General features: G+C 37.2%; 1 long non-coding RNA gene across 2 annotated transcripts; it reads left to right on the top strand.

Moving 5' to 3' along the window:
• The first annotated feature begins 5,135 nt into the window (after window positions 1–5,135).
• On the top strand, window positions 5,136–6,481 carry LOC145572400 (uncharacterized). 2 transcript variants are annotated; one of them, XR_014096825.1, is made up of 4 exons: window positions 5,136–5,172; window positions 5,259–5,387; window positions 6,066–6,161; window positions 6,277–6,481. It is a non-coding gene; the product is annotated as an uncharacterized LOC145572400 (long non-coding RNA). The 2 variants fall into 2 exon arrangements; XR_014096826.1 differs by lacking the exons at window positions 5,136–5,172; window positions 5,259–5,387 and adding an exon at window positions 5,920–5,983.
• Window positions 6,482–25,328: the final 18,847 nt, after the last annotated feature.

The raw sequence follows: 25,328 nt of genomic DNA, 5'->3' as shown, positions 1-25,328 counted from the left end.
ATGAGTCATGATACGAGTAGTGTCAATGTACATAATAAAATACTCAGTCAAAACTCTTCAGATCCAGAAGAACTAGGATTAGTGTCATCGCAAGACCGCGAGTAAGGGAATGGCGGACCAAAAATACCCTCCATCATCCGAGTATGAGGAGTAGTGTCCCTACTAGTACCCATAGCTCCAGCAGAAGACATACTCAAAGTAGGTCATGTCCAGCTGGTAAACTGCGTAGGCTGACTCCAAGATGTAGGAAGCGTCAGTGGAGGTATCGTCCCAGACAATGGAACTGAAAATAAGCCTGGTCCGCAGGAGTAATGACCGGCCTAGACTCAGGCTGTGAAGGCCAGAATGGCTGGGAAGACAAAGGATGTTGCCACTGAGTCTCCTGAAAAGGCTAAGAAGACTGAGACTGTTGCCACTGAGTCTGAAAGCCCTGAAATGGCTGAGAAGTCTGAGGCGGCTGCCACTGTGTCTAAGAATGCCGACGAACCTCAGGGGATCGTCTGCGGCAACTAGGCTCCCCCTCGTCCGAGCCTCTATGCCTCGAGCATGAGCGAGACCTCCGTTGCCTCCGTCACTCCTGAAAGACACAAAATGAAAGGATATCAGTGATGTAACAAAAAGTAAACATGGCAAAACAGGTGAATATACCTCGTGAACGTCACTGAACCACTCTGACAACTCGGACCGCGTCGTAGCTTGATGACACAATGCTTTAGAGCTTCAATCAACTTCATAAAGCTTATCATATCCGAGTGAGTGACCTGAAAGCAAAAAGTCAGTAACAAGCAATATTAAGAAGAATGAAAGATGTGTCAGAAAGCTTACCGGCTCGAACTCATCGGGCAGGGACTCATACGCCTGTCTAAAACCCTCGGGTGCATCAGCAATATGATCCTCAACCATGCCAATCGGCCCCGGGTAACGGACGGACTGAGATGGGATCTCGACCTTCCCTCTACGACGAACAGTCGACTAAAACATAATCGAATAATCAGGTTATTCGACGGTTTAAATAGGGACTAGAAAAATAAAAATTCTCAAAGAGATTCAAACCTCGGGAAGACGGGGCGAAGGAGCTAAGTAAGGAAGCAAGTCTTGAGAATAGTCGTCGCCCATGCGCACGAACTCCTGCCAAGGAAACTGATAGCGCTCTTTCCTATTCAACAACTCCTCCAACAAGCGTAAGTGCAACATCGACTCAGGTGGAGGCAATGGCACCACAAAACGATCAACGCTGTGCTGACGAACAACACGCTCTCCAAGGTACCAAACAAAATGTCATGTACCAAAGAAGACAGTACGACACGCCGAAAGCTCTAAAGCCTTGGGAAGGTTGGTCATGCCAGCCTAGGGCCGATATTGGATCTCGACAGGGACTTGAAAACCATAAGAGAATGTAGTGAATGCCGAAAAATAACACCAAAGTGAAAAAAACACACTGTGAAATCAACTCTTACGCCAACTATAGAGGTACCCCGACGCAGGAGCCCTCGTAGACTCGATACTAACTCCACTCCTGACTCGCCTCGGTCAGGCTAGCTGGCTCCGACAGGAAAATCATGGATCGCTCCGCGACGCCGTCGAGGGGCTAATCCCGGAAAGTGGGTTATAAGGAGGAGCCATTCATATTTGCTTCACAAGCAAAGAAAGTTTTTTATGTGACTGACCCGGCAAATAAAAGGAGACATGTTCTTTTGTCATCAAATAAAAGAAATGTGTTAGGAGACCAAGATATAGATGACATGGAAGACCCTTCATTCTCATTACAATCTCATTCATTTAGCGACAATGTAGTGGAGAATGAGGCATACACAAGAGTTGATCATGGAGAGGGTATATGGGTCGAAAATACATCAAACTCAAGTACTAAAAAGGGAAAAAAGAGGAAAAGGCATTAATTTTGTAATCATACAACCATCTGTTTTTCCCTCTTAGCCCCCAATTTTTTACTGTTATATTACAAATATTTACATATGCTTAATATGATTTTAATATGAATAATCTGCCCATGTGATTCTTTTTTTAGTGGCTTCTTTACATGTATTTGTTATTTTATCTTTGTATGAGCAGGAATTACATTAATTAACATGTTTAAACTTACTAATATATATCTCATGTCCCAGGTTAATGGCTTCTGTACATATCAATCATGAGCATGGTGATGATGAAAATAATGATGCAAATGGTCATCCTACTTATAAAGGTAAAAAGGACACAGGTCGAGGTGCAACTAGAATGGCATCATTGGTTCGAGCTAGAAATAGGGGTGTGAGATTCAATGTTCAGTGGAATGCCAATGGTCAACCTACTGGGGAATATAGTGATAAACTGATGAGTTATTGGGGAGCTAGTATCCACAAAAATGTTCCAATCATTTACCCACACTGGCACAAAGTTCCTCAAAATCTAAAAGATGCACTTTTTGAGGATCTGGAGGTAAAATTGTTTAATTAATGAGTATATATATATGTTTACATGGAGTTGTACATTGATTACTATTTACATTTTGTTACTTGTTCACTGTAGATAACTTTTAAGGTTACTGAAAGGGATAAAGATTGGTTTTTACGCAAAGGAGGGCGATGTTGTAGCAACTTTAAATCATATCTTTCAAGAAATTGGTTGTTTGATCAACAAGGAAATTTGCGAGAGAAGCCACCTTCAAAATATGATTTTATTGATGTCTCTCATTGGAAAACGTTCGTTAAAAGTCGTCTTTGTAAAAAGTTTCAGGTTTCTTTTCTCTTTTCTATAATACATATTTATAAAGCAATTAGTCCAAACTTCAATAAACAAACTGAAATGTTAGTGATATTTTGCCACTATTTAATGCTTGAATAGGAGAAAAGTGCAGTTAATCGAGAGCGTGCATCGAAGAATGAGTATCCCCAAAAAAAAGGACGAAGAGGTTGTGCTAGATATGAACAAGATATGGTTAGTATTGAGGTATTATAGTGACATTATATAATTACTTCCAGCAAACTAAACTAAATTTTACTTTTGGTCTTAAATCCAGATTAAAAAGCTGAAGAACGATGAAGGTAAAATTGTTTCATCTTTAGGTCGTGGTGAACTATGGAAACTTATGAGAACCAACCAAGATAATATAGTTATACCTTCAGTTAAAGCCAAAGAAGTGGCTGCTCGAATTGTATGAACTTCTAATCATTTTTAATTGTTTTGGAATGTGGAATGATTCAATCTCAAGATCTATTGTATGTTTTAAATATGTTACAGGATGATCTAATGCATCAATCATCTAATGGTGAGTTTGTTGATCATGGCCGTGATAACGTACTTAGTAGGGCTTTGCAGAAGAAAGAAGGAACTGGACGAGTTAGGGCAGTTGGTACTGGAGTGACACCTAAAAGATACTTTGGAGCATGTGACTCAAAGAAAGAAAAGATAACAGAAATGGAATCACGTATCAAATTCTTAGAACAAGAGCTACAAGAATTGAAAAAATCGAGGTTGGAGGAGAAAATGAAACATCTTGATGAGGAGATTGTTGAAAATTATAGCACCGATCAAGTAGCTTTGGAACATAATAAAACCATTCAAATTCCTGAGGTAAAAATTTCTTTATTTTTCTCATTAAATTTTGATTAGATTGTTAAAGACACGTGTGAAGATGCCTTATATGTAGTATAATTAAATATGTTAAAGTGATGCTGGTTGTGAAACTTTGAAGTTAAAATACATTGATATTGGTGTTTCCTTTGGAATATAAGCTTTACATTAATTTATATTGTTCTCACACTGTAACTCTTTTTTTCCCTATCATATTCTCTGGGTATTCAATACTACAACTCTGGGAATGTCATGTTGCTAGAGGTATATTGAACCTGATGGAGGTTCTATCTTCCCACTGGAACTCTTTCTAGCACTCTTATTATGATGAGTCTTATAAATTATATCATACATATCTAGTTGTCTAACAACAGGATTTAGCAAAATTACTAATTGAAGTGGTTAGATAACTATAAAGACAATTATTTGAACAAAATAGGGGCAAGGTATAATGTTTCAAACTCCATCCCAAAGTTCCGTTGAAAATTTTATATTGCTATATTGTCAGGTCTTAGTTGAGGCGAATTATGCTAAATCAGTATTTACTATTTATTATATAGGGAATAATTGCATGCCAGTTAGCTTTATCAGATCCGAGTTATAGAGTGGTAGCTACTGGAAAGGTGCACAATGTTAACAACGGTTCTGTGGTACATAATAAATCATTACCATCGGGTTACATGCGAGTTGCAATAAATTATACAACTGAGGAGCATACACCTTTGCCCGTCCCTCTCGATGATGGTGAAGCATTCGTCCTTAAAGATGCCATAAACACAATTGTATTGTGGCCCACACATCTCATTATTACAGATGTTCCGGTATAAATCCAGTTTTTTTAATATTATTTCTTGATGATTGCCACTTTCCGTTTTTTTGTTATAAAATAAAAAAAAATTTCGATTACTAGTGTTCACAGGGTCATAAAACTTCTTCAGATCCCAAAGCTAAGAAGACCAAAGCTTCTCCATTGAATACCATAATAAGAAATGATGAACCTTCTCATGCATCATCTGAATATCAACCACAAAAGTTGGATGATAATATTGAAACAATCCCATTCCCGGACACCCTTCCGGCTGATCTTCAAATAATGCACAAGTACACTTTGAAGATGGCTCAGAAAGAACAAATTCACATCCTTATTGACATGGGAATTCCTGGTCAAAATAATGAGATCTTCATAGGCCGTGAAGAGATTTTTCAATTTCTTGCCCAAGCAAAAATTGGTGTCTGTCATATCGTAATTTACATGTCGTGAGTGTTTATTAGCTATTTGTTTATACTGTTTTTTTTTTTGTTTTTTTTAAGGAAATATGTTTATGTTGGTTACATGATATATTTAGTTTTAAAGATCTATTTAGTCATATATCTTTCATGATGAATTCGTAGGTTATTGCATCGTCGTTGCCAAATGCTTGGTAAAGTGGGTTTATTTGGCTTTTTATGTCCAAGTGGGATATCTCTCGTAGCACAATTTAAGAAGGGAGAGATAAAGAAAGTTGAAGAGGATCAAAGAGCTCGTTCTGAATACATCAAGAATACATTATTAAAAGTTGAGGCAACTAAAGGAAGGGTCTTCCTAGCACCGTATAATGTTGGGTATGTATATTATTTTTTTATATTATATTTGTCCATGGTAAATAATTTAAGCTACTAAGAGTTGGTTTTTACCCCTTACTACATAGGATTCATTGGGTGTTGTGTGTTATTGATCCGTATAATGACATCGTATATTTTCTGGATCCTCTACACAATGAAAATAACAAAGGCACAGGAAATGGAATTGGAGATGATTTGCGTTCAATTGTCGACAGGTTAGAGACTTTTTTCAATTTCTTTTAATGAATATTGGTGCAAAATTCCTCTAAAAAGTGCCAGATTTTCATATTTTTAGGTTGAATGTATAATTCTAAGCTCACTGTCATTTTCTTGTTTTAATTTCTTATATGCTGCTTCTTAAGATTTGGCATGTGAGTTTACTCCTAGATTTCTAATGGTTTTCTAACGAACAATTTGGTAAGAAGATGCCTTGTTGAGTTGTGCAATTATATACCATAGGAGTGCAGACAATACAATATTACCTTAAGTTGTGCAACTGATGTAGTGTCAACTCTGGCAGAAATGGTACGGAGTTGGAGAATTATGTAGGAAATGTATAAATAAGGACATAAGTGTAGTGTAGCATCTTTTATTTCATCTACAATGGTCATCTCATCATCGATCTATTACTTGAAATCAAGTGTAAAATGCAAAGGTTAATTAATGCAATTTTTAAGGTGACATAATCAAGTGTGAAATGCAATGGTTAATTATTGCAATTTTGTTGTTATGCAGAGCACTCTTTGGTTTTCGAAGTGAAAAAGGATTGTTAAAGAAGATTAAAATGAGCACCAAGTGGGTGCAGATACAAGTATGTTGTATGACTGTAATTTTTGTTATATTTTACAATTTTTGAAATTATTTATGATTATTTTTTTGTCATGATTATGCAGTGCCCACGACAAAATAATGGCGTTGATTGTGGATATTACGTTATAAGATTTATGAAAGAGATCATTGAGCATAAGCAAACCCAAATTTTTGAAGATGTATGACCTTTTCTTTGTTTTAAACTTAATATGCCTACATTTGATGCTTATTATGTTAATCAAAATTCTTATTTTATTTATTCTTTTTTGTCCGGTCTTATTTTATATTTTGCAGTACTTTCATGATTGCAATGTCTCAAGGTATGATCAAGACCAAATTGATGAAATCCGAACTCAATGGGCACGTCATGTTCTTCTCATGTGAATATGTGGTTGATTCACCATGTATTTTAATTTGTAATAGGCCACAAATTTTTAATTTAAGAATTTTGTAGTGACTTAATTAGGGTATGTATATATTTGAATTGACATATATTGTACTGTAATTTTTTTCCTTTCTTGGAGAGTGTTACCAAAAATGACTATTAATATTATTTGTATTTTATGAGACCTTAAGACATTTATTTCATTTGGAAAACTAAATTTAGTTCTGTTCTAGATCTTGGTTAGTTTGTACTGATTTGTTTAGCTACATATTTATTAATAATTATAATTAATGCATTATATAGATTTTGAATTTAAAATATTTAACAGCGCTTTCTAATATATGCTATTGATTAATTCAAAATAAATAAATTATGAACGTCATCAACCTTCCCACCATTTTAATTGATTTTACAGCGTTTTATATTCATTGCTGCTAAATTGAACACTATTAATGGCGCTTAACTTAAGCGCTATAATTGTTTTAGCAGCGCATATATTCAATAGCGCTTTACAAACGCTGTGTTTTATAGAAAAAAAGCGCTGTTAATTAATCCTTTTGTTGTAGTTACACGGCAGTATTTCCAGGATTCTTATTAATTGTTTTGTTTGATTCTTCCATTGCATCCAACTTCTTGACTCGGATTAAAAAAAAAAAAAATCATTGTAAGTTTTAATTAAGGCGAAAATAAATATGCTATTACAAATGTCACTACAACTATTGGCATCATACGCCTTATTTAAAAATTAAAACTTAAATTATAAAAGCAAAGAAATATTGGCCTAATCCTTCTTCACTTTAGAAGCTTCCTTCTTCTTTTCAACTAGGTCGGCCTTCACCATTAGTGTATCTTTTGTAGCTCGAACCGTCACACCTCTAATTGAACTTTCACCTCTTTCATAGTTCTTAGGTTGTTTTTCCCTATAAACCATCTTTTCTTTACCCTTTCCTTTCACATAACTCTTCTTCTTAGGCATTATAGGAGTCTTAAATTCAATCCCTTGTGTTCTCGGACCTAAACGATCTTTAGGAGGCGCCTTCTTACATCCAAGTCGACCCTTCACATCAAACTTACGTGATCCAACTCGCTCCCTCCTACTTCGAGGATTCAACCACGCCTTCTATGCACTAAACAAGGGGGAAGGAGCTTGGTCACTCACAGAAACAGTCCACATAAGCCTTCCAATCCAATAGGTCTCATACTTGTGAACATTACTTTCATGCAATAATACTTCACGATGACTATCATTATAGCGTGGAACTACTTGTTCAAGTCCATATTGTCGCATTAATCAGGAAGGGCAATAAAAGGTCAACTTTGAAATACTAGGAATACGACAATACGGCGTATAATTCGTCCCAACCATCCTAGTGAGCCTCCACCAAGGCACCACCCATCGAATGGAAAATTCTCTCTTTACAAAGAACACTTTCCAATCCTCATATGACATGTTTGCAGAGTAATTTTTCTTCCTACGAACTAGATCATTGGGACCATATTTTTCTGTATTGTTGGGGGCTTCAAAGAGTTCCAAACGCTCCATCAACCAAATCTGCAAAATAAATAAAATAAAAAAAAAGCAGAGGAGCACATGACAAGGCAGAGAGCACCGTGTCGTGGCAAACAGTAACATGACACGGTGCCTGCCACGTGTCACGGTGGTTATGCAAAACGTGTTTTTACCTGCAACAGTGCTAGAGAGCCCATCCTGATGGCTTTCCCGTCAGATTTTGCTTCATCAAGACCACGCAGGGTTTCTCTAAGGTAAGTAGGCAAAGGGGATCTTCCATATTCAACATGTTCAAGCACAGATGCTAAACTACCATGTCCTACTCTACCGTTTGCAAATAAAAGCTTGCTAAAAATGCAAAAAATATAACCCCTTTTAGGGTATACATGTTATGACTCAGAGATAGGACGATTAAAATATAAATTTGCAAGCTTTTCTAGATCTACTTCATTACCACACACAATTCTATTTAAATCTGGATCTGTCAGATTTAGATGACGTTCAAAATTTTGGTAATAATATTCACGTGGAGTAGGCATTGCAACGAGATTCCTAGCAAGGAATCCAAAGATAGCACCAAATTCCTCCGACAGAGGACATATTTCATCATAATGAAACTTGAAACAATGGGTTTCTGGACTCCTATAATCTAAGGCTGCTCTCAAAAAGTCATGTTCAATCACTACATGCCTTAATGCTAATAAACCTCTGACATGAAACAATTCCAGTTCTCTTTTGTCTCCATTAGTCAAAGAATATAACCAATCACGCAATGTATTATCAAAATTCTGAGACATTATTATTAAAATATGAAATTCTAGCTATTTTATGTTTCGTAATTATGCATATATCACGAATTAACTGGTTGTAATTTATAGCCAAAAGAGTTCAGAAACACGAAAAATCTATCCAGTTACACGCGTAAAAAGCATCACTACACTGTTTGTGCGCCGCGACACGGTAGGACATACCGTGACACGGCAATATTTATCGTGGCGCGGCAGTAAATACCGTGACGCGGCATAGTTCCACGTGTCACGATGGTCACGCATTTTTAATTTTTATCCTTGACCTATTTTTCCCGGATTTTTGTTCTATTTTCCTTCCCTGTTTATCCTTCAATCTCGTTTTTTGAGAGTTTTATTCCTAATAAAATTCTCCCTTTATTTTATCTTTATTTTTATTTTTATTTTTTACTTTTATTTTATTTTTATTTTGGGGAAGTTGTAAAACTTGTCCCATTCTTATTTTTATTTTTATTTTCTTTTTATTTTTGGGGAAGTCATAAAACTTATCACATTTTTATTTTTATTTTGGAAAAGTTGTAAAACTTGTCCCATTTTTATTTTTATTTTCTTTTTTTTTTTGGGAAGTTGTAAAACTTGTCCTATTTTTATTTTTATTTTCTTTTGGGGAAGGTCGGTACCCTCCACTTACCAATAATAACGGCCTTTTCGCGTTATTAATAAATACACAATCACACACAGTCAGTCTCGAGCACACACTAACATGCACACTAATTGAGTAAATAATGTCAAATACATGAAGTATGAATAAAATGTACAAGAATGAGTCATGATACGAGTAGTGTCAATGTACATAATAAAATACTCAGTCAAAACTCTTCAGATCCAGAAGAACTAGGATCAGTGTCATCGCAAGACCGCGAGTAAGGGAATGGCGGACCAAAAATACCCTCCATCATCCGAGTATGAGGAGTAATGTCCCTACTAGTACCCATAGCTCCAGCAGAAGACATACTCAAAGTAGGTCATGTCCAGCTGGTAAACTGCGTAGGCTGACTCCAAGATGTAGGAAGCGTCAGTGGAGGTATCGTCCCAGACAATGGAACTGAAAATAAGCCTGGTCCGTAGGAGTAATGACCGGCCTAGACTCAGGCTGTGAAGGCCAGAATGGCTGGGAAGACAAAGGATGTTGCCACTGAGTCTCCTGAAAAGGCTAAGAAGACAGAGACTGTTGCCACTGAGTCTGAAAGCCCTGAAATGGCTGAGAAGTCTGAGGCGGCTGCCACTGTGTCTGAGAATGCCGACGAACCTCAAGGGATCGTCTGCGGCAACTAGGCTCCCCCTCGTCCGAGCCTCTATGCCTCTAGCATGAGCGAGACCTCCGTTGCCTCCGTCACTCCTGAAAGACACAAAATGAAAGGATATCAGTGATGTAACAAAAAGTAAACATGGCAAAACAGGTGAATATACCTCGTGAACGTCACTGAACCACTCTGACAACTCGGACCGTGTCGTAGCTTGATGACACAATACTTTAGAGCTTCAATCAACTTCATAAAGCTTATCATATCCGAGTGAGTGACCTGAAAGCAAAAAGTCAGTAACAAGCAATATTAAGAAGAATGAAAGATGTGTCAGAAAGCTTACCGGCTCGAACTCATCGGGCAGGGACTCATACGCCTGTCTAAAACCCTCGTGTGCATCAGCAATATGATCCTCAACCATGCCAATCGGCCCCGGGTAACGGACGGACTGAGATGGGATCTCGACCTTCCCTCTACGACGAACAGTCGACTAAAACATAATCGAATAATCAGGTTATTCGACGGTTTAAATAGGGACTAGCAAAATAAAAATTCTCAAAGAGATTCAAACCTCGGGAAGACGGGGCGAAGGAGCTAAGTAAGGAAGCAAGTCTTGAGAATAGTCGTCGCCCATGCGCACGAACTCCTGCCAAGGAAACTAATAGCGCTCTTTCCTATTCAACAGCTCCTCCAACAAGCGTAAGTGCAACATCGACTCAGGTGGAGGCAATGGCACCACAAAACGATCAACGCTGTGCTGACGAACAACACGCTCTCCAAGGTACCAAACAAAATGTCATGTACCAAAGAAGACAGTACGACACGCCGAAAGCTCTAAAGCCTTGGGAAGGTTGGTCATGCCAGCCTAGGGCCGATATTGGATCTCGACAGGGACTTGAAAACCATAAGAGAATGTAGTGAATGCCGAAAAATAACACCAAAGTGAAAAAAACACACTGTGAAATCAACTCTTACGCCAACTATAGAGGTACCCCGACGCAGGAGCCCTCGTAGACTCGATACTAACTCCACTCCTGACTCGCCTCGGTCAGGCTAGCTGGCTGTGACAGGAAAATCATGGATCGCTCCGCGACGCCGTCGAGGGGCTAATCCCGGAAAGTACTCATAGAACCACAGCTGCAACAAGAATAATCCCTAAGCACATGAGCCAAACCGGTAAAAGCAAAATAATCTCTTAAATCATCAACCCTACGACTCTCCACATCCAAAGGAGTGGGAGGCTGTTGACATAAAGAGGAAAAGATCGTCACCACTACGACTCTCCACATACCATAGACAGCAATAGGGGCTTGATCGTTCAGCTGTCTACAGCCATGACGCAGTGACGAGAGTAAATCAGCATACCCCCACACTAGCCCAACTGAAGGATCCTATCTCACCAATCCTGGTCAGAGACGGCAGGTAACAAACAAACGCACGAGAACTCCTATCATGAGAAAGAGTCCTAAAAATAAGGATCAAGATAAATATCTGTACTCGCTGCTCAGGTGTCATCTCAGCTATATCAAAACCATGGGCAAGAATAGAAGCCAACTCTGATCGCCCACTCTTAGGACCACCCCAAGGCACCGGTCGAGTCCTAATATGATGAACGACAAGACCTAACAACTTTGCTACCTCATTCGCCCCCGAAGTGAGGTCAGGAATCTACCGGACAGGCCGCCTAGTGAAGCACAAGCCGATGATCTTGCTGAAATCAAGAGGAGTCACCGTCATCTCCCCCCAAGCGAAGTGGAAAGTGTTGGTAGTATCCTAGAAATACTCCAACAGCGCTCGGACGACTATCGAACCACAGCCTCGGGGGCTGCGAAATCCCACAACTGCTGAATCTCCCAAACCAGCAGACTCCCACAAGGAGTTGGTGGTAGGATCCCCTATGATGATCATGTATAGCCGGGAATCAATTCTCCAGCTCCTGAACTATGATGGCGAAGCACACCATCGACTATTCCAATAAGCGGACGGTGAGAAATATGGTTCTCACAACAGAAAACCAACTCGTCTGGTGTCCACGAAGGTGGAGTCCACCTACCCCTACTCGTAGAGGGGCGAGGCTCGGTCTCCAAGGCATCGTCTATATCCTCGGGAACCGTGGGTGTGTCCTCTCAGAAAGCGTGACGCCGACCACGAGTAGAAATATCTCGATCTCGTTGTCTAGGCATGCTATTATGTTCAAACAAAAAATCTAAATACTTAGCATCATTTCCTAAGTTATTTAGTTATTTATTCAAAAACAGCTTAACAGCTACCTCAAGTTGCATTTTCTATTATACGCTAAATTTTTACCTCAAGGCTAGAAATTAGCAAAATAATAGAATTATTTCTGGTACTTAGTTTCTCTATGACAAACTAATACTACAGTTCTCCTAATCACATGATACTATGTTCTCCATGACAATATAGTACATACTCAAAAACAGAGCATGTTCAAAATTGCACAAAAATAATAAATCGGCACATCATAGCATGGTTTACAAGATCTACAACAATTCTATCATCATTTCAAGTGCAAAGAAACAACAAGAACACCATTTCACGCACAAAGTAGTACCAAAAGTGGTGATTTGCTCATTTCTTCACCAAATCATGCAAACTTGGTCTCAAATTGCTCATAAACCAACATACGTTCATTTCCAAGCTAATTCATGGCAAGAATTTTGACATAAAACCTCACAATCAAACATCCCCAATTTGATTTTTCAAAATTTTTTACATGAAATTACTCATTTGAAGCAAAATTCAAGACAAAAGGCAAGAAAACTCACATAGATCCTTGTAGGAATTCGAAAATGGGAAAGTTTGCAAGAAATTTGAGTGAAAATGGTGAAGAAATAAGTTAATTAAGCTCGAAAAACCGCAGAGGCAGTAACAAGGAAGTCGAACAGTAGCAGCGAAACTGAAATGGAAAAGGAGTTGCGATTTCCAAATTTAAAGTAGCTCAAATGCACCGTGACACGGTAATTCACGCCATGACACGGTGACACGTGTCGTGTCACGGTGCAGTCCCCACGCGACGTGGTAATGCAGCAGGTCAACAGGCGCAATATTCGAGCACGTTGAATGTTTCAACAGAAAAAGCAATACCGCACCACGCAAAATCATGCCGCGTGACGGAAAGCACTGCCGTGTCATGGTGTTCTGCCACGTGACACGGTAAATACGCGTGACTTGTACCCCTCGTAATCTGTCAGCAGCAGCTTTGACCAATTCAGCAGCACGAATTAAATAAAAAAGCAAATGTCGTCTTACGGCAAATTATGCCGTGTCACGGCATACTACCACGTGGCACGGTGTGCGTGCATGTCCTGCCCTTTTCCAACGAATATGCCAGGCATCTTAGACAAGTTTGAACGTTTTCCACAGCATTTGGACAGTTATTTTTTCACCGAAAATACACGGGAAATTCTAACTGATATTTAAATGGTACCAAAATTACCATTTTGCCCCTAGCAAGCATCAAAATTACATTTTCGATATTTTAAGCACCTAATATGGTCGGATAGTCGAATTGAAGGTCTAATCATCTACCGCCCACGTTCGGGGACATCGAACAACCATCATTTCACGGCGCAAGGTTCTCGATACACAGAGACTTGCAATCTCATAATTAGACAAGTTTTTCCTCAAGCATGGAAATTTGTCGGTCGTTACCACCTGTCAAGGCAAAAAAGTCAACGATTATATCATCTATTGACTTTCCTCAAGCATGGAAAGTACCTCAACCGATGGATTTCTTCAAGCATAGAAAAACGCCAAAATCATCTGTCGACTTTCCTCAAGCATGGAAAGTATTATTCGGTGAATTTCTTCAAGCATAGAAAACCGCCAAATTCATATGTCGACTTTCCTCAAGCATGGAAAGTATCATTCGGTAGATTTCTTCAAGCATAGAAAGCTACCAAACTCATATGTCAACTTTCCTCAAGCATGGAAGGTATCTCAACAATCATCATCCGGTGGATTTCTTTTAGCATAGAAAGCTACCAAACATATTTGCAACCGATACAGTGGTGTCAGAAAGCATTCTATCCCTTTACTCAATACGGTTTATACCATTAATAAATTGATTAAATAGACTCGGTGTGAAGACTTAGGCAGAAAACTGGACCATCGCAAGAACGATGGGACTGTCGCGATACGCCAGCCTGTCGCGGCGCGCCATTTCTGTCGTGTCGCGCCGGACACTAGCGTCAAACTTCGGCGTTAGTGCTGAAACCTCAGTCTGGGTCTATTTCTAGTGTTCTACTTTAGAGGGAAAATCCTATAGACGTACTAAGTCAGGTTCGATCAATTTATTTAGACTTTAAAAACTCATATTAATCGGTTAATTAGTTAAGCAAAGTCCTTTAGTCATTAATTAGTTTATTTAAACTCAAACACAAGTTAAGAAAACGGTTAGTGTAAATATGCACAAACAAGAGATGCACAAGTAGTCAAATAAGCACAATATGATGCAATGAGTTTGCAACCTAACCATGGTTCTAGTTCTCTAAAGTTCAAGGATAAGGGTTAGTCAAAGAAGGTCCATGGTTATGAGTCCAGATGCACCGCGCGGAAGCCTTACCTTTGGAAGGGTTGGCGTGTGTGGATGGGACCCCGCAAGTTAAACTTGCTTCCATAATTTGGTGAATTCACAAACTCGGATGTACCCTTCGTGGCCATGAGCGTTCGATTGGGTAGATGGAGTGTGAATTCCCAGAGGGTTATGGCCATATGTAGAACACATATTTGTAGACACCTAAAAATATCTCCCCGAAATCAAACCCGATGATGAACAATCTTTCACCGCCATTCTTGGTCGAGTTGAGTATTTAATCCCGGGAGTGCTTAAAATTCATATCTGATCAAACTCAGTTCATAAAATAGTCAACGGATTAGTCCTAATGTTTAGTCAAAGCATAGTTCAATTTATATTTTGGCCCAAACCTTTTTATTCATTTCATATTATTTATTATTTTGGCCCAATTAATAAATAATAAACCTAAATAGCCCGAAATTATGAAACAGCACTTATAAATGATGAGCGTAATTAGGGTTAAAATGAATTTGGACGTAAAAATGGAAATAAATTCCACCGTGTCACGGTAACAAGTGCCGCGCCACGGGAAATCTTGCCGCGTCACGGCATATTATACCATGTCACGGTGCTCATGCCGTGACACGGGAAATTCCCATGTTTTCCCCGTGTGTCAAACTTCACGCGTTTCATCTTTTAGGTCTGTATCTGTCCCGCGTCATTTTCCTTATAAATACCCCCTCATTTTGGGGTTTTTATTTTTTTGGGGTTCCGTGTGTTCCCTCTGCTCATTTTCCTTATAAATACCGCCTCATTTCTGCAGTTCGGGGCATCAACTAATTCTCTTCTCTCTTCTATGCTCAAGCCTAAACACTAGCTTACCTTGTTCTCTCAAAATACTTCCCTTAAGCACTCCAAGGAGTCCGTACTTTACCCGATGTTCTGTCCTTAAACCAAGGCGTGAAAGGTAGAACTGTTTGAGGGTTTGGCCCCAAATCAACTCTATTTGATTTAATTTTAATTATTGTTTTATTTATTTCCTTGAAGTTACTAACTCGTTTATTGTTTTATAGTTGCAAGCAAGCAAAATCAAAGTAAGTAAGCATGCCACTAAACATTAAAAATCAAAGCTTTATCCCTAACATGATAGAAGAAACAGGAAGCAACCTAAGCATGATACTAGAAAGCAATAAAAGCATCCTAACATGATACTAGGAATAATATAAACATGCTTTCTAAAGAAATAGAGCAATTAAAACAACTTACTTTGTTGCCTCGTATCTCTTTCTAATAACAAAATACACACGTTAGTAACTTCAAGGAAAATATTAAATCAAACAATTAATAATTGAAATAGGGATTTGGGACCAAACCCTCACAAATTATCAAACAATTAATACACGCGTTTAGGACGACGGCAACTTCAATCTTGGCTAGGTGTGTCTAAAACTCGTGAATGTGGTATTGTGTTTGAAAAGGGAAGGCTTAGAAAGAGGGAGAAAGAATAAGCTTCTAGCTTGAGAGAGAAAAGAATAGAATTAGATGATTGTTGATGAATAAAAACGGGGAAATACGACCCTATTTATATGAAAATATCCCGAAAACGATCAGAAAAAGACCGAATCCTACTAGGAGTAAAACTGCCTCTGCAGTAGAACGACAGAGTTCAGCGCGACGCGACAACCCTGTCGCTGTGCGACAGGCTTGTCGTTGCACGCTGACTTTGTCGTTTCGCGCCGATTCACGCGTTTTCTAAAAACCCTGTACGGAATCCTTAATCTAATTAAATTCAATTAATATCGTCCGTACTAATCTTTAAAAATCAGATTTTAATCTCTTTAAACACTTGTTTTAATCCAAATAGAATTCTTTATCTTTCATAAAAGATATAATTATTAATCCTAATCCTATTAGAACTCAAAATAACCTCCTAGATTATTCTAGAGGATTAAAATCATTCCTAAAAACTTTAAGAATATTAATTAATGGGCCCTCCACTAGATCATTGGGCCACAAAACCATTTCAGGCCCAATTTAGTATTTTGGCCATAACTTCCTCATTATTCATCGGAATTGGGCTTATAATATATCGTTGGAAATCTCTTTTCAAGCCCAATCCAACTACACTATTATTGGACCCTTATCATGGACCAAACTTAATTAGACTGGAAATTTTCAATAAATAAAGTACATTTTCGAAAACAGAAAGAAGAGTTGCATCACAAGACTTTCCACACTTTCACTTCGTTCAATAATTAAATAACGTGAAAGGTACTCATCACCAGGTTTGGTTTTGGGGAGACACAATTAGGTATCTACATTAATCAAACAAGTTAATTGAAGAAATTTAACAAATTAAATGAGTAATTTCAAAGTACATAAGTAAATTTAATGAATATGATTGATAAATGTAAAGTTAATTTAATTTGTTTCAAGAAATTTAAACAAATTAAATAACGTGAAAGTAATTGGCCATAACTTCCTCATGATATGGGTCCAATAATTGTGTGGTTGGATAAGGCTCGAAAAGAGCTTTCCAACGATATATTATAAGCCCGATTTCGGTGAATAATGAGGAAGTTATGGCCCAAATATTAAATTGGATATTAAACGAGTTTTATGGGTGACCCAATGATCAAATGAAGGGTCCATTTAATTATCATTCCTAAAGTCATTAGGAATTACTTTAATTTTCTAGAATAATCTAGAAGGTTATTTTAAATTCTCACGCCATGTTCTTTCAATACCGAGCAAGACATCTGCCTTCTTGCTTTGACTTATTCTAGTACTGTTTGGCCAATTTTACTTCCTGATTGAGTTTTTCCCTCTTTTTTGAAACCCATACGTGTTATACAAATGGCCATAACCCTCTGGGAATTCACGCTCCATCTACCCAATCGAACGCTCATTGCAATGAAGGGTACATTCGAGTTTGTGAATTCACCAAACCATGGAAGCAAGTTTAACTTGCGAGGTCCCATCCATACGTGCCAACCCTTCCAAAGGTAACGCTTCCGCGCGATGCATCCGGACTCATAACCATGGACCCTTTTTGACTACCATAATCCTTGAACTTTAGAGAACTAGAGCCATGGTTAGGTTGCAAACTCATTGCATCGTATTATAACTATTTGACTACTTGTGCATTATTTGCTTGTGCATACTTACATGTGATTAAACTAACTGTTTGTTTTGAATTGTGATTATGAATATGCTTAAATAAACTAACCAATGACTAAAGGACTTTTCTTAATTAATTGATTAATTAATTTGAGCTAATAATTATGTCTAAAATCGAGTCATAGTTCCTTTGAGTCAACTCGGGTTTTTATTCCCGTATACAGCACAAGTATCAACTTGTTTTTGTCATAGCCAAAGTTCTAGGAAGAGTTATGTGTCGTGCCACCTATGGATCTGTAGCCTTGAGTTTTATCTTTCATGTGGTGTTGGTTTCGTCCCAATCGAAGTCATAGATCAAATGTTATGACTGAAATACTACAGTCTATCCAGTTTAGTGCATATACATGAGGTCTTAAATTAGTCTTTGTTCGAATCTAGTCACATGGTCATAACACGAGTCTTGAACATATCACTTACACTCACAAATATTCACACACTTTGTACATTCTTTTTTAACACCATAACCGTGCCTTAGGTTCATGCATGAGTCGTCCTTTCCGTCATTCGAGTTAGGGGTCCGTCCTATTCCGGAAATTTTTATAGCTTTCCACGTTCTTTCACATCACTTTCCGTACATTACATACCTCACACCTTTCTTTTACTTTCATCTTAAATGCTTTCTCCATAAATATCGTTCCCCTCATACTCCATGATCTTTCCCCATCTATGCATGTTGAATCGAGTTTGAGTCAAATAGTTAACAATAAATATCCATGACTTCCCTTTCCACAAACACTTGGTCAAGGCGAGAAGGGCGTTTAATCAAGGACAACATCTTCATTCAAACACTAATCTTCGATAAACCAATTTGTCAAAGAAGGAAAGCTAAGAAAATGGCTACCCAACAGGAAGTTGATGAGTTGAGACAAAATATGACTAACTTGACCGAGATATTCAAAACTCTCGCTCTTCAAGTCAATGATCCTAGTAAGCAACGACGGCTTGAGCGCATAGAAGAAAGCCTTAGAAAAATTTCCAATGATTATAAGTATCAAGGAATTAGCTCACAAGGGGTCTCAATGGACAAGGAACTTCTTCTACAGAAGTTCAAGCCAATTGATAACCCTTACTTCCATTTGAGAGCTTTCGAGACCATAATGAACATTAAGGTAGTTGATAAAAAGGAATTTCCTTTGCTATTCTCACTATCCCTTGAAACCGTTTGTCAACAATGGTTTTTCTCCTTAGATAAAGAGAAAGTTGCCTCTTGGGAAACCATTACAAACGCTTTCATTGACAGGTACAAATGCAACATTCTAGCTGAAACAGACCATAGACAACTTGAGATGTTGAAACAAAAGGAAAACGAATGATTTACCTCTTTCTTCAACAAGTGGAGGGAAACCTCCGCTAAGATGGTAGAGGTTCCTACTGAAAAGGAGTCCGTAAGGATGTTCATCAAGAACCTCCAAGAGAAGTATTCAAAGAATTTGAAATACCAACACAGCCTAAATACTTTCAAGGCCGTCTATAACATAGGCATTGACATTGAAGATGATCTTGCAAAACAAAAAGCTACTAACAATAGTAACAACATTGGCTGGAAAGGAAAGAAAAACGACAATCCTTCTTCTTCCAAAAACACCTAATCTAGTAACAATGTTAGTACCTTTGACCTTAACTGTGTGTTAGCCATGGATAATCAAGGACCTAAAAAGAAACCCAAAAGAGAATTCACACCCATTGGAAATGACATATGATGTTGCTTTCGATCATCTCTATGATCGAGGATTAATCAAACCTATTGGCCCTACTGAAGATCCAACGCCAGAAAAGCGATCTTCGAGATGGAATCCCACAACTCTTATTGCAAGTACCATCGAGGAAATGGTCATACCACGAATGAATGTTATAGATTTCAAAATCTCATTCAAGATCTCATAGATGCAAACAAGATTCCGTTGCCTCCGGCTGGCAAGAAGATCGGGTGATGATAAAGCAAAAGACACAAGACGAGCATCAACGATAAGATTTCGTGACTTTTTTTCTTCTTTTTGATTTCCCCTTCCCCAATAAGTCTAGCATAGGCACATTTTGTCTTCCTTAGATTTATTCCATAGGTTTTTTTCTTTTCCTTTAATAAAATGAGCATTTCTTTTCTTGCATATGATCACTGCATTGCATCATAAAAAAATAAAAAAGATACAAAAAAAAATTCGGACTAAGCACATGGTATACTAATGATTCGAGGCACCCCTTGTAGCCATATCATATCACTTTCACCTTTCATAAATACAATCCTTTCTTGGTAAAACACTTTGAGCCTCATCTAACGATATACCTTTCTTTTTTCAACCCATATCTACCTAACCTTGGGACGGGATGGTGTGCAACTTATGCAATTTACAAATAAAAGCTTAAGTGATTTCAAAAAAAAATAGCAAAAAGCAATATAGTGTGCAAAAGGGCAAGTGTTCCAATGTCTTTGATATGAACATACCTTTGATAAGAACAAGTCTCAGATTGCGTCTCTTATCGAGTGCTCGGTACCGTTCCTGAGAAACATGAATGCCAAGTGAGTGATAGACCGCATGATCGGAATTGCCCACACTTATCAAAATAAAAAAAAATAAAAAATAAAAATAAAAAAAGCAAAAAAAGAGAGACCAAAAATATATATATATAAAAAAAAAAAATTAAAAAAAAAAAAGAGTTCAAAAGTGAGGAAACCTCAAGCATATAAATACAAAGATTCAAAAGCAAGGTTGCACACCTTGGGGGCTTATCTAGGGTCTAGAGCCTTTATCCCCTTCTTCTTCGACCTTTATCCTAACCACGTTACAACCCTTAAAAGATCTCTTTGAGGTATACACACACTTGTGCGAGGTTCGGCTAGAGCTACGTTCAGCCTGATTCCTAACGGATACATAGGCAACCTCACATTGAGGTGTGATCGTAATAAAAATGCATTCATAAATTCACATTCATATTTACATTCACACATGATCATATCAAGGGATATCCAATGCTCATCCCTATCCATTTAGAGCTAGATTTGGGGGCTTGATCCCTACTTCATTAGCTTACCCAGTCTAAGAGTCACCATCATTTGACTCTTTTCTCAAATGCTTTTCCACACCGTTAGCCTTTACAGCCTAACTTTAGTGTCACTTTCACACACATCATAGATACATGGCCAAATAAACCTTCCCATAGGAACCCTTTGTCATGAAATCTTAATACAACGTTAAAGTATGTCTTGTCATATTAAAATCACTCATCACTTGTAATCATCATTGCATCACAAAGTATGAAGTACTTAGCCTCCGTGCCTAAGATTATCCAAATACTTTCATCATCGAGTCATCAACTGGGATAGCCTAGGATGCTATAATCCTTGCACCATGAGATACAACATCGACGTATACATTGACTAAGCTCATTCAACATGCACCATCAAACACTCAAACACTTCACTTCTTCCTTTCACGTCTTTATTTTTCGGGAGAAAGTCGGTACCCTCCACGAAAACGACGGAAAATTTTTGTTTTTCTGCATTTTCGAGTCGCACGAGCACAATCACAATACAATGCGCACACGAGTCATGTACACTTTGAGTCATGTCGTGTTATCACATCGAGTTAAGTCTACGAACACGAGTCATGTTGTAACACCCCGTCTAAATCGGAAGGCGAGACGTTAGCGGAAATAACGTCGAGACGGAAATGTCACTCTAAAGATTACTAAAAACTAAAGGGGATAAAAAAAAATAACAGAAATAAATATAATAAATTGATTAAAGAAAACTTTGAGCGAGGCAGAACAACCTCAAACCAACTATCCCAAAGAGAGAAGTTTAAAAGATAACAAAAGAAAGTCTATGAAACTTCCAAGAACAAACTAACACTCTACTCTCAGCCCCGACTCAATAGGAACTACTCTTCACCTGCAAATAACATTTAGGTTCCACAATCAGTGGGGAGTTACTAGCAGATCTCCCATTACTTGTAGAAACATAAAGCTGAGTAAAGAAAAGATTAGACACAAGCACAAAACATAACAACAAGAAGGAACGTTCGTTAACTCAATCAAGAATAACATAATGAACTTAAAGTATAAATAAAACATTGAGACATGACTATGATACAAGACAAACACATATATTGATCAACGTACAAATATTACCACAAGAAAATAGAATTAAAATAATAGCACCCAAAAATAGACCCGATAAACTCATATAAACTTAATTAACATCTTAAAAGATTCTTTTAAGAGATTAAGAAAAATTCTTGACTTGACTTAAGAAGACCTTCTCAAAATAGTAAAAATTTTAAAATAGGAAATGTTAACTTTTTGAAAACTGATCCATAGTGAGGCAAGAATATAAAATATGAAATATAAAATATTAAATCTCGAATTCCGCAGCCCAAGTGTTGGCATATTCCAACCATTGAATTCCGCAACCCAATGGTTGTCTTACACTCACGAATCATATAAAACAGTAAAAATAGTTCTTCAAAAGCATCCAAACACATTTAGGGGTCATCAACCCCTATTAAAAATACTACAGGTCCTTACTTCTAAGACCAAAATTCAACGAAAATCCTTCAAAAGAGTTTAACTTCAAAAATCTTCAAAATATACAAAATAATTTATATATCATAATAAGGTGTCATTCTTATTGTCTGGATTTGAGTACGAAGCTAATTATAATAAAATATCACAATACACTCCATACACAACCCTTGACGAAGCGGTACTAAAAACAGTGTTATTCTACTTTAAAGCACAACGACGTCGAAAACTTATTTAATACTTTCAAACCATTACAAAACATTCACAACTTTAACCAACTTTGCTACTTGTTCATAATCCTATCACTATAATAGTTTACCAGAGACAAAGGAAATTACCCAACTTTATGCAACAAAAGATAAGATAAAATAAAATAAATAAAATAAAATTATCCATGATTATGTTATTGGCTAAACATGAAACTAATCAATAACATAAATAAAACTAGGAATAGGATCATGATAATACACATAAATTTGTGGCAGCATCAATAACATGTGTGGGAACCAATCAATTATATTTAACTAAGTGAAAGTAAAGTAAGGTTAACATTGAACTAATTAAAAGAAGCAACATATAAGCTTTGGGAACTAAAAGGCCACAACAAGGCCACAACAAGGCCACAACAGACACTTATATCTCACGCATGAATGACCCAAAAATTGCAGCAGCTACATACTTGAACCAAAAGCACACAATAGCCTTGCCCAACAAAAAGTAAACGAGACTAAAACAACTCCATTCAAGCCCTTTTTCATATGATTGAACATGATCATAACATTAACATGTAGACATGATAAAGAACAGAAAAACAGACTAAAATAACATGCTTAAGCAACATTAGACATGAGTTAATAACAACCATACTTGCTGTCCTTTTCTTGCAGCAACTTTCAAGCTCAAACAACTTACTTTGATCATGGTTTTATAACCCCCAACTTAACAAGGACCTAAGTACATGTTTCTATCCATAATTAGACAAGAAATGCATGATTGTTTCATGATTTAGGACAGCCCCAAAGACACGCACCAAATCAGTTTGTACACTGAATTTTACGGCCCGCAACACACTCAATTCCATGGCCAAATTCGATCCATATGCTTGTTCAATTATCACGACTTTTACAACCTTAAAAACCATAACGTTTTAATAACATCTAGCATGATTATCTAGCATAAACATCAGAAATAAACATGACTAAAACTTCCCCTAATCACCATGCACGATCAGCACACAAATCCGCAAGTACTAAATGCAGTACAAAATAACCTAAATGCAGAAATTAATTAATAATACGAAAATAATCAAAAGAATGAAATAGCCTTTTCCAAAATAAAAAAACTTATTCGCCATTTCACCAGGCTTTCAGTTTTTACATTTTTTATTTTTCAATTCATTTCACTCGCCAATTTTTTCCATTTCATTCACCATTTCACTCACCATTTTTTTTTTTTTTTTTTTTTTTTTTTTTTTTTTTGCAATTCATTTCATTTCACCATTTCCCTCAAAATTCTTCAATCTGAGCCTTAGAGACAAAGAAGTCGCTCACCGCTCATAAACCATTGGGTCTAAGGTTTTTTTTGTTTAATTTTTTTTGTTGAATTGTTGTAATTTTTCATTATAAGTACCCCCGTCTATGTTTTTCGGGGGGTACTATTTACCCCCGGAAATCTTATTCGGTGGGTACTAAAGACCCCCAGAAATCATATCCGGGGGGTATTGGAGACCCCCGGAAATCATAGCCGGGGGGTACTAGAGACCCCCGAAAATCTTAGCCAGGGGGTACTAGAGACCCCCGGAAATCATATATGGGGGGTGCTGGAGACCTTCAAAAATCTTAGCCGTACAAGATGGAAATTTTATTTTGTTTGATTATTTATCTATTACAACACATAATTTTCACACCTCAAAAAAATCGTCGTAGTGCACTTTATTATTGTCTTTGAATTTGTATAGTATTCAATATCAAATAGGATACAAGACTGAATACGTTAGAATTTGGTTGTAAATTAAACAGTAGGGAATAGGGATGATTATATAGTTAAGAGTATACAAGATTAATCTTAATCATTTAAAAAAAAAAGTGAAAAGGATTAAGTTAAAACAAGGACAAAATTGGAATATAATCTTTTTTCAAAAAATAACTTATTCTGCATTTAGTACCCCCCATTAGAAAATGCAAGCACACAAAATTATATCAATTCGTAATACAATTAACTCTAATTTGCATCTAGCCTTACTCTAACCTAGCCATGATTTCTACAGCTTGGAATAGTGATAGTTACCTTAAATGGAGATCAAGAAAATCAGATCAGAAGATAGGAAAAGATCGTAATTTGAATCCGCCTGAACCGCTCCAAAGTCACGCCTCTTGCTAGCCTTGATTGATGATGTTATAGGGTATTTAAGTGCTTGAGTAAAAGGGTAAAATACAGCAGCCAGGACCCACGAATATCCCTTGATGATTACAAGAAAATTAGAGGGAATTTGAGAGGAGAAAAGTGTTGTGATGGTGCAGCAAACTCACGCACAAGAAGCGTTATTTTTGTATGTGAATGGTAGGGAATATCAAGTGGTTTTGGACAGCATTTATTTGGTGATTGAATGGGATTGATTGTGGGTGTAAATGGGGGGTTACTAGGGTGGAAAACTGAACAGCAACAAAGCCCGTGAGAAATAGGAGAAGATGGGCTCAAGCAACAACACATGTGATTACAAGCAAAGCTCTAGATTAAGGATGCTAATTAGACTAGTTTAGGAGGGATTAACTAAGAACTATAATGGGCTTAAGAAGAGCAAATAAACAAGGTTATGCAAGACTAATTAGACGGTTAATTACTAACCCAAGTTCTATCCCGAGCTAATCCTAGTAGGCCCAAAAATCAAGAAGAAGAACGAAACCAGAGCAAATGAAATACACATAAAACTACAACACAATTAATAATAATATTTGATATTATCAATAACGGTAACAAAAATAATCATAAAAAGAGAAATAATAGTCAATTATAATAATTTAATCACGACGCAAAATAATATGTAAAGTTTATATTTGAATTGAAATCCTAGAAAAGATGAAATATGAAGCAGTTAATAATATATATAATAACCTAAGTAATAATAATATTAATATTATTAACAACAATATCAAAATATTAAAAATAA

The sequence above is a fragment of the Chenopodium album genome, chromosome 12, assembly GCF_948465745.1.
Source record: "Chenopodium album chromosome 12, dcCheAlbu1.1, whole genome shotgun sequence".
Taxonomy (NCBI): domain Eukaryota; kingdom Viridiplantae; phylum Streptophyta; class Magnoliopsida; order Caryophyllales; family Amaranthaceae; genus Chenopodium; species Chenopodium album.
Note: the sequence above shows the minus strand (reverse complement) of the source record. Positions and strands in the feature narration are given on the sequence as shown.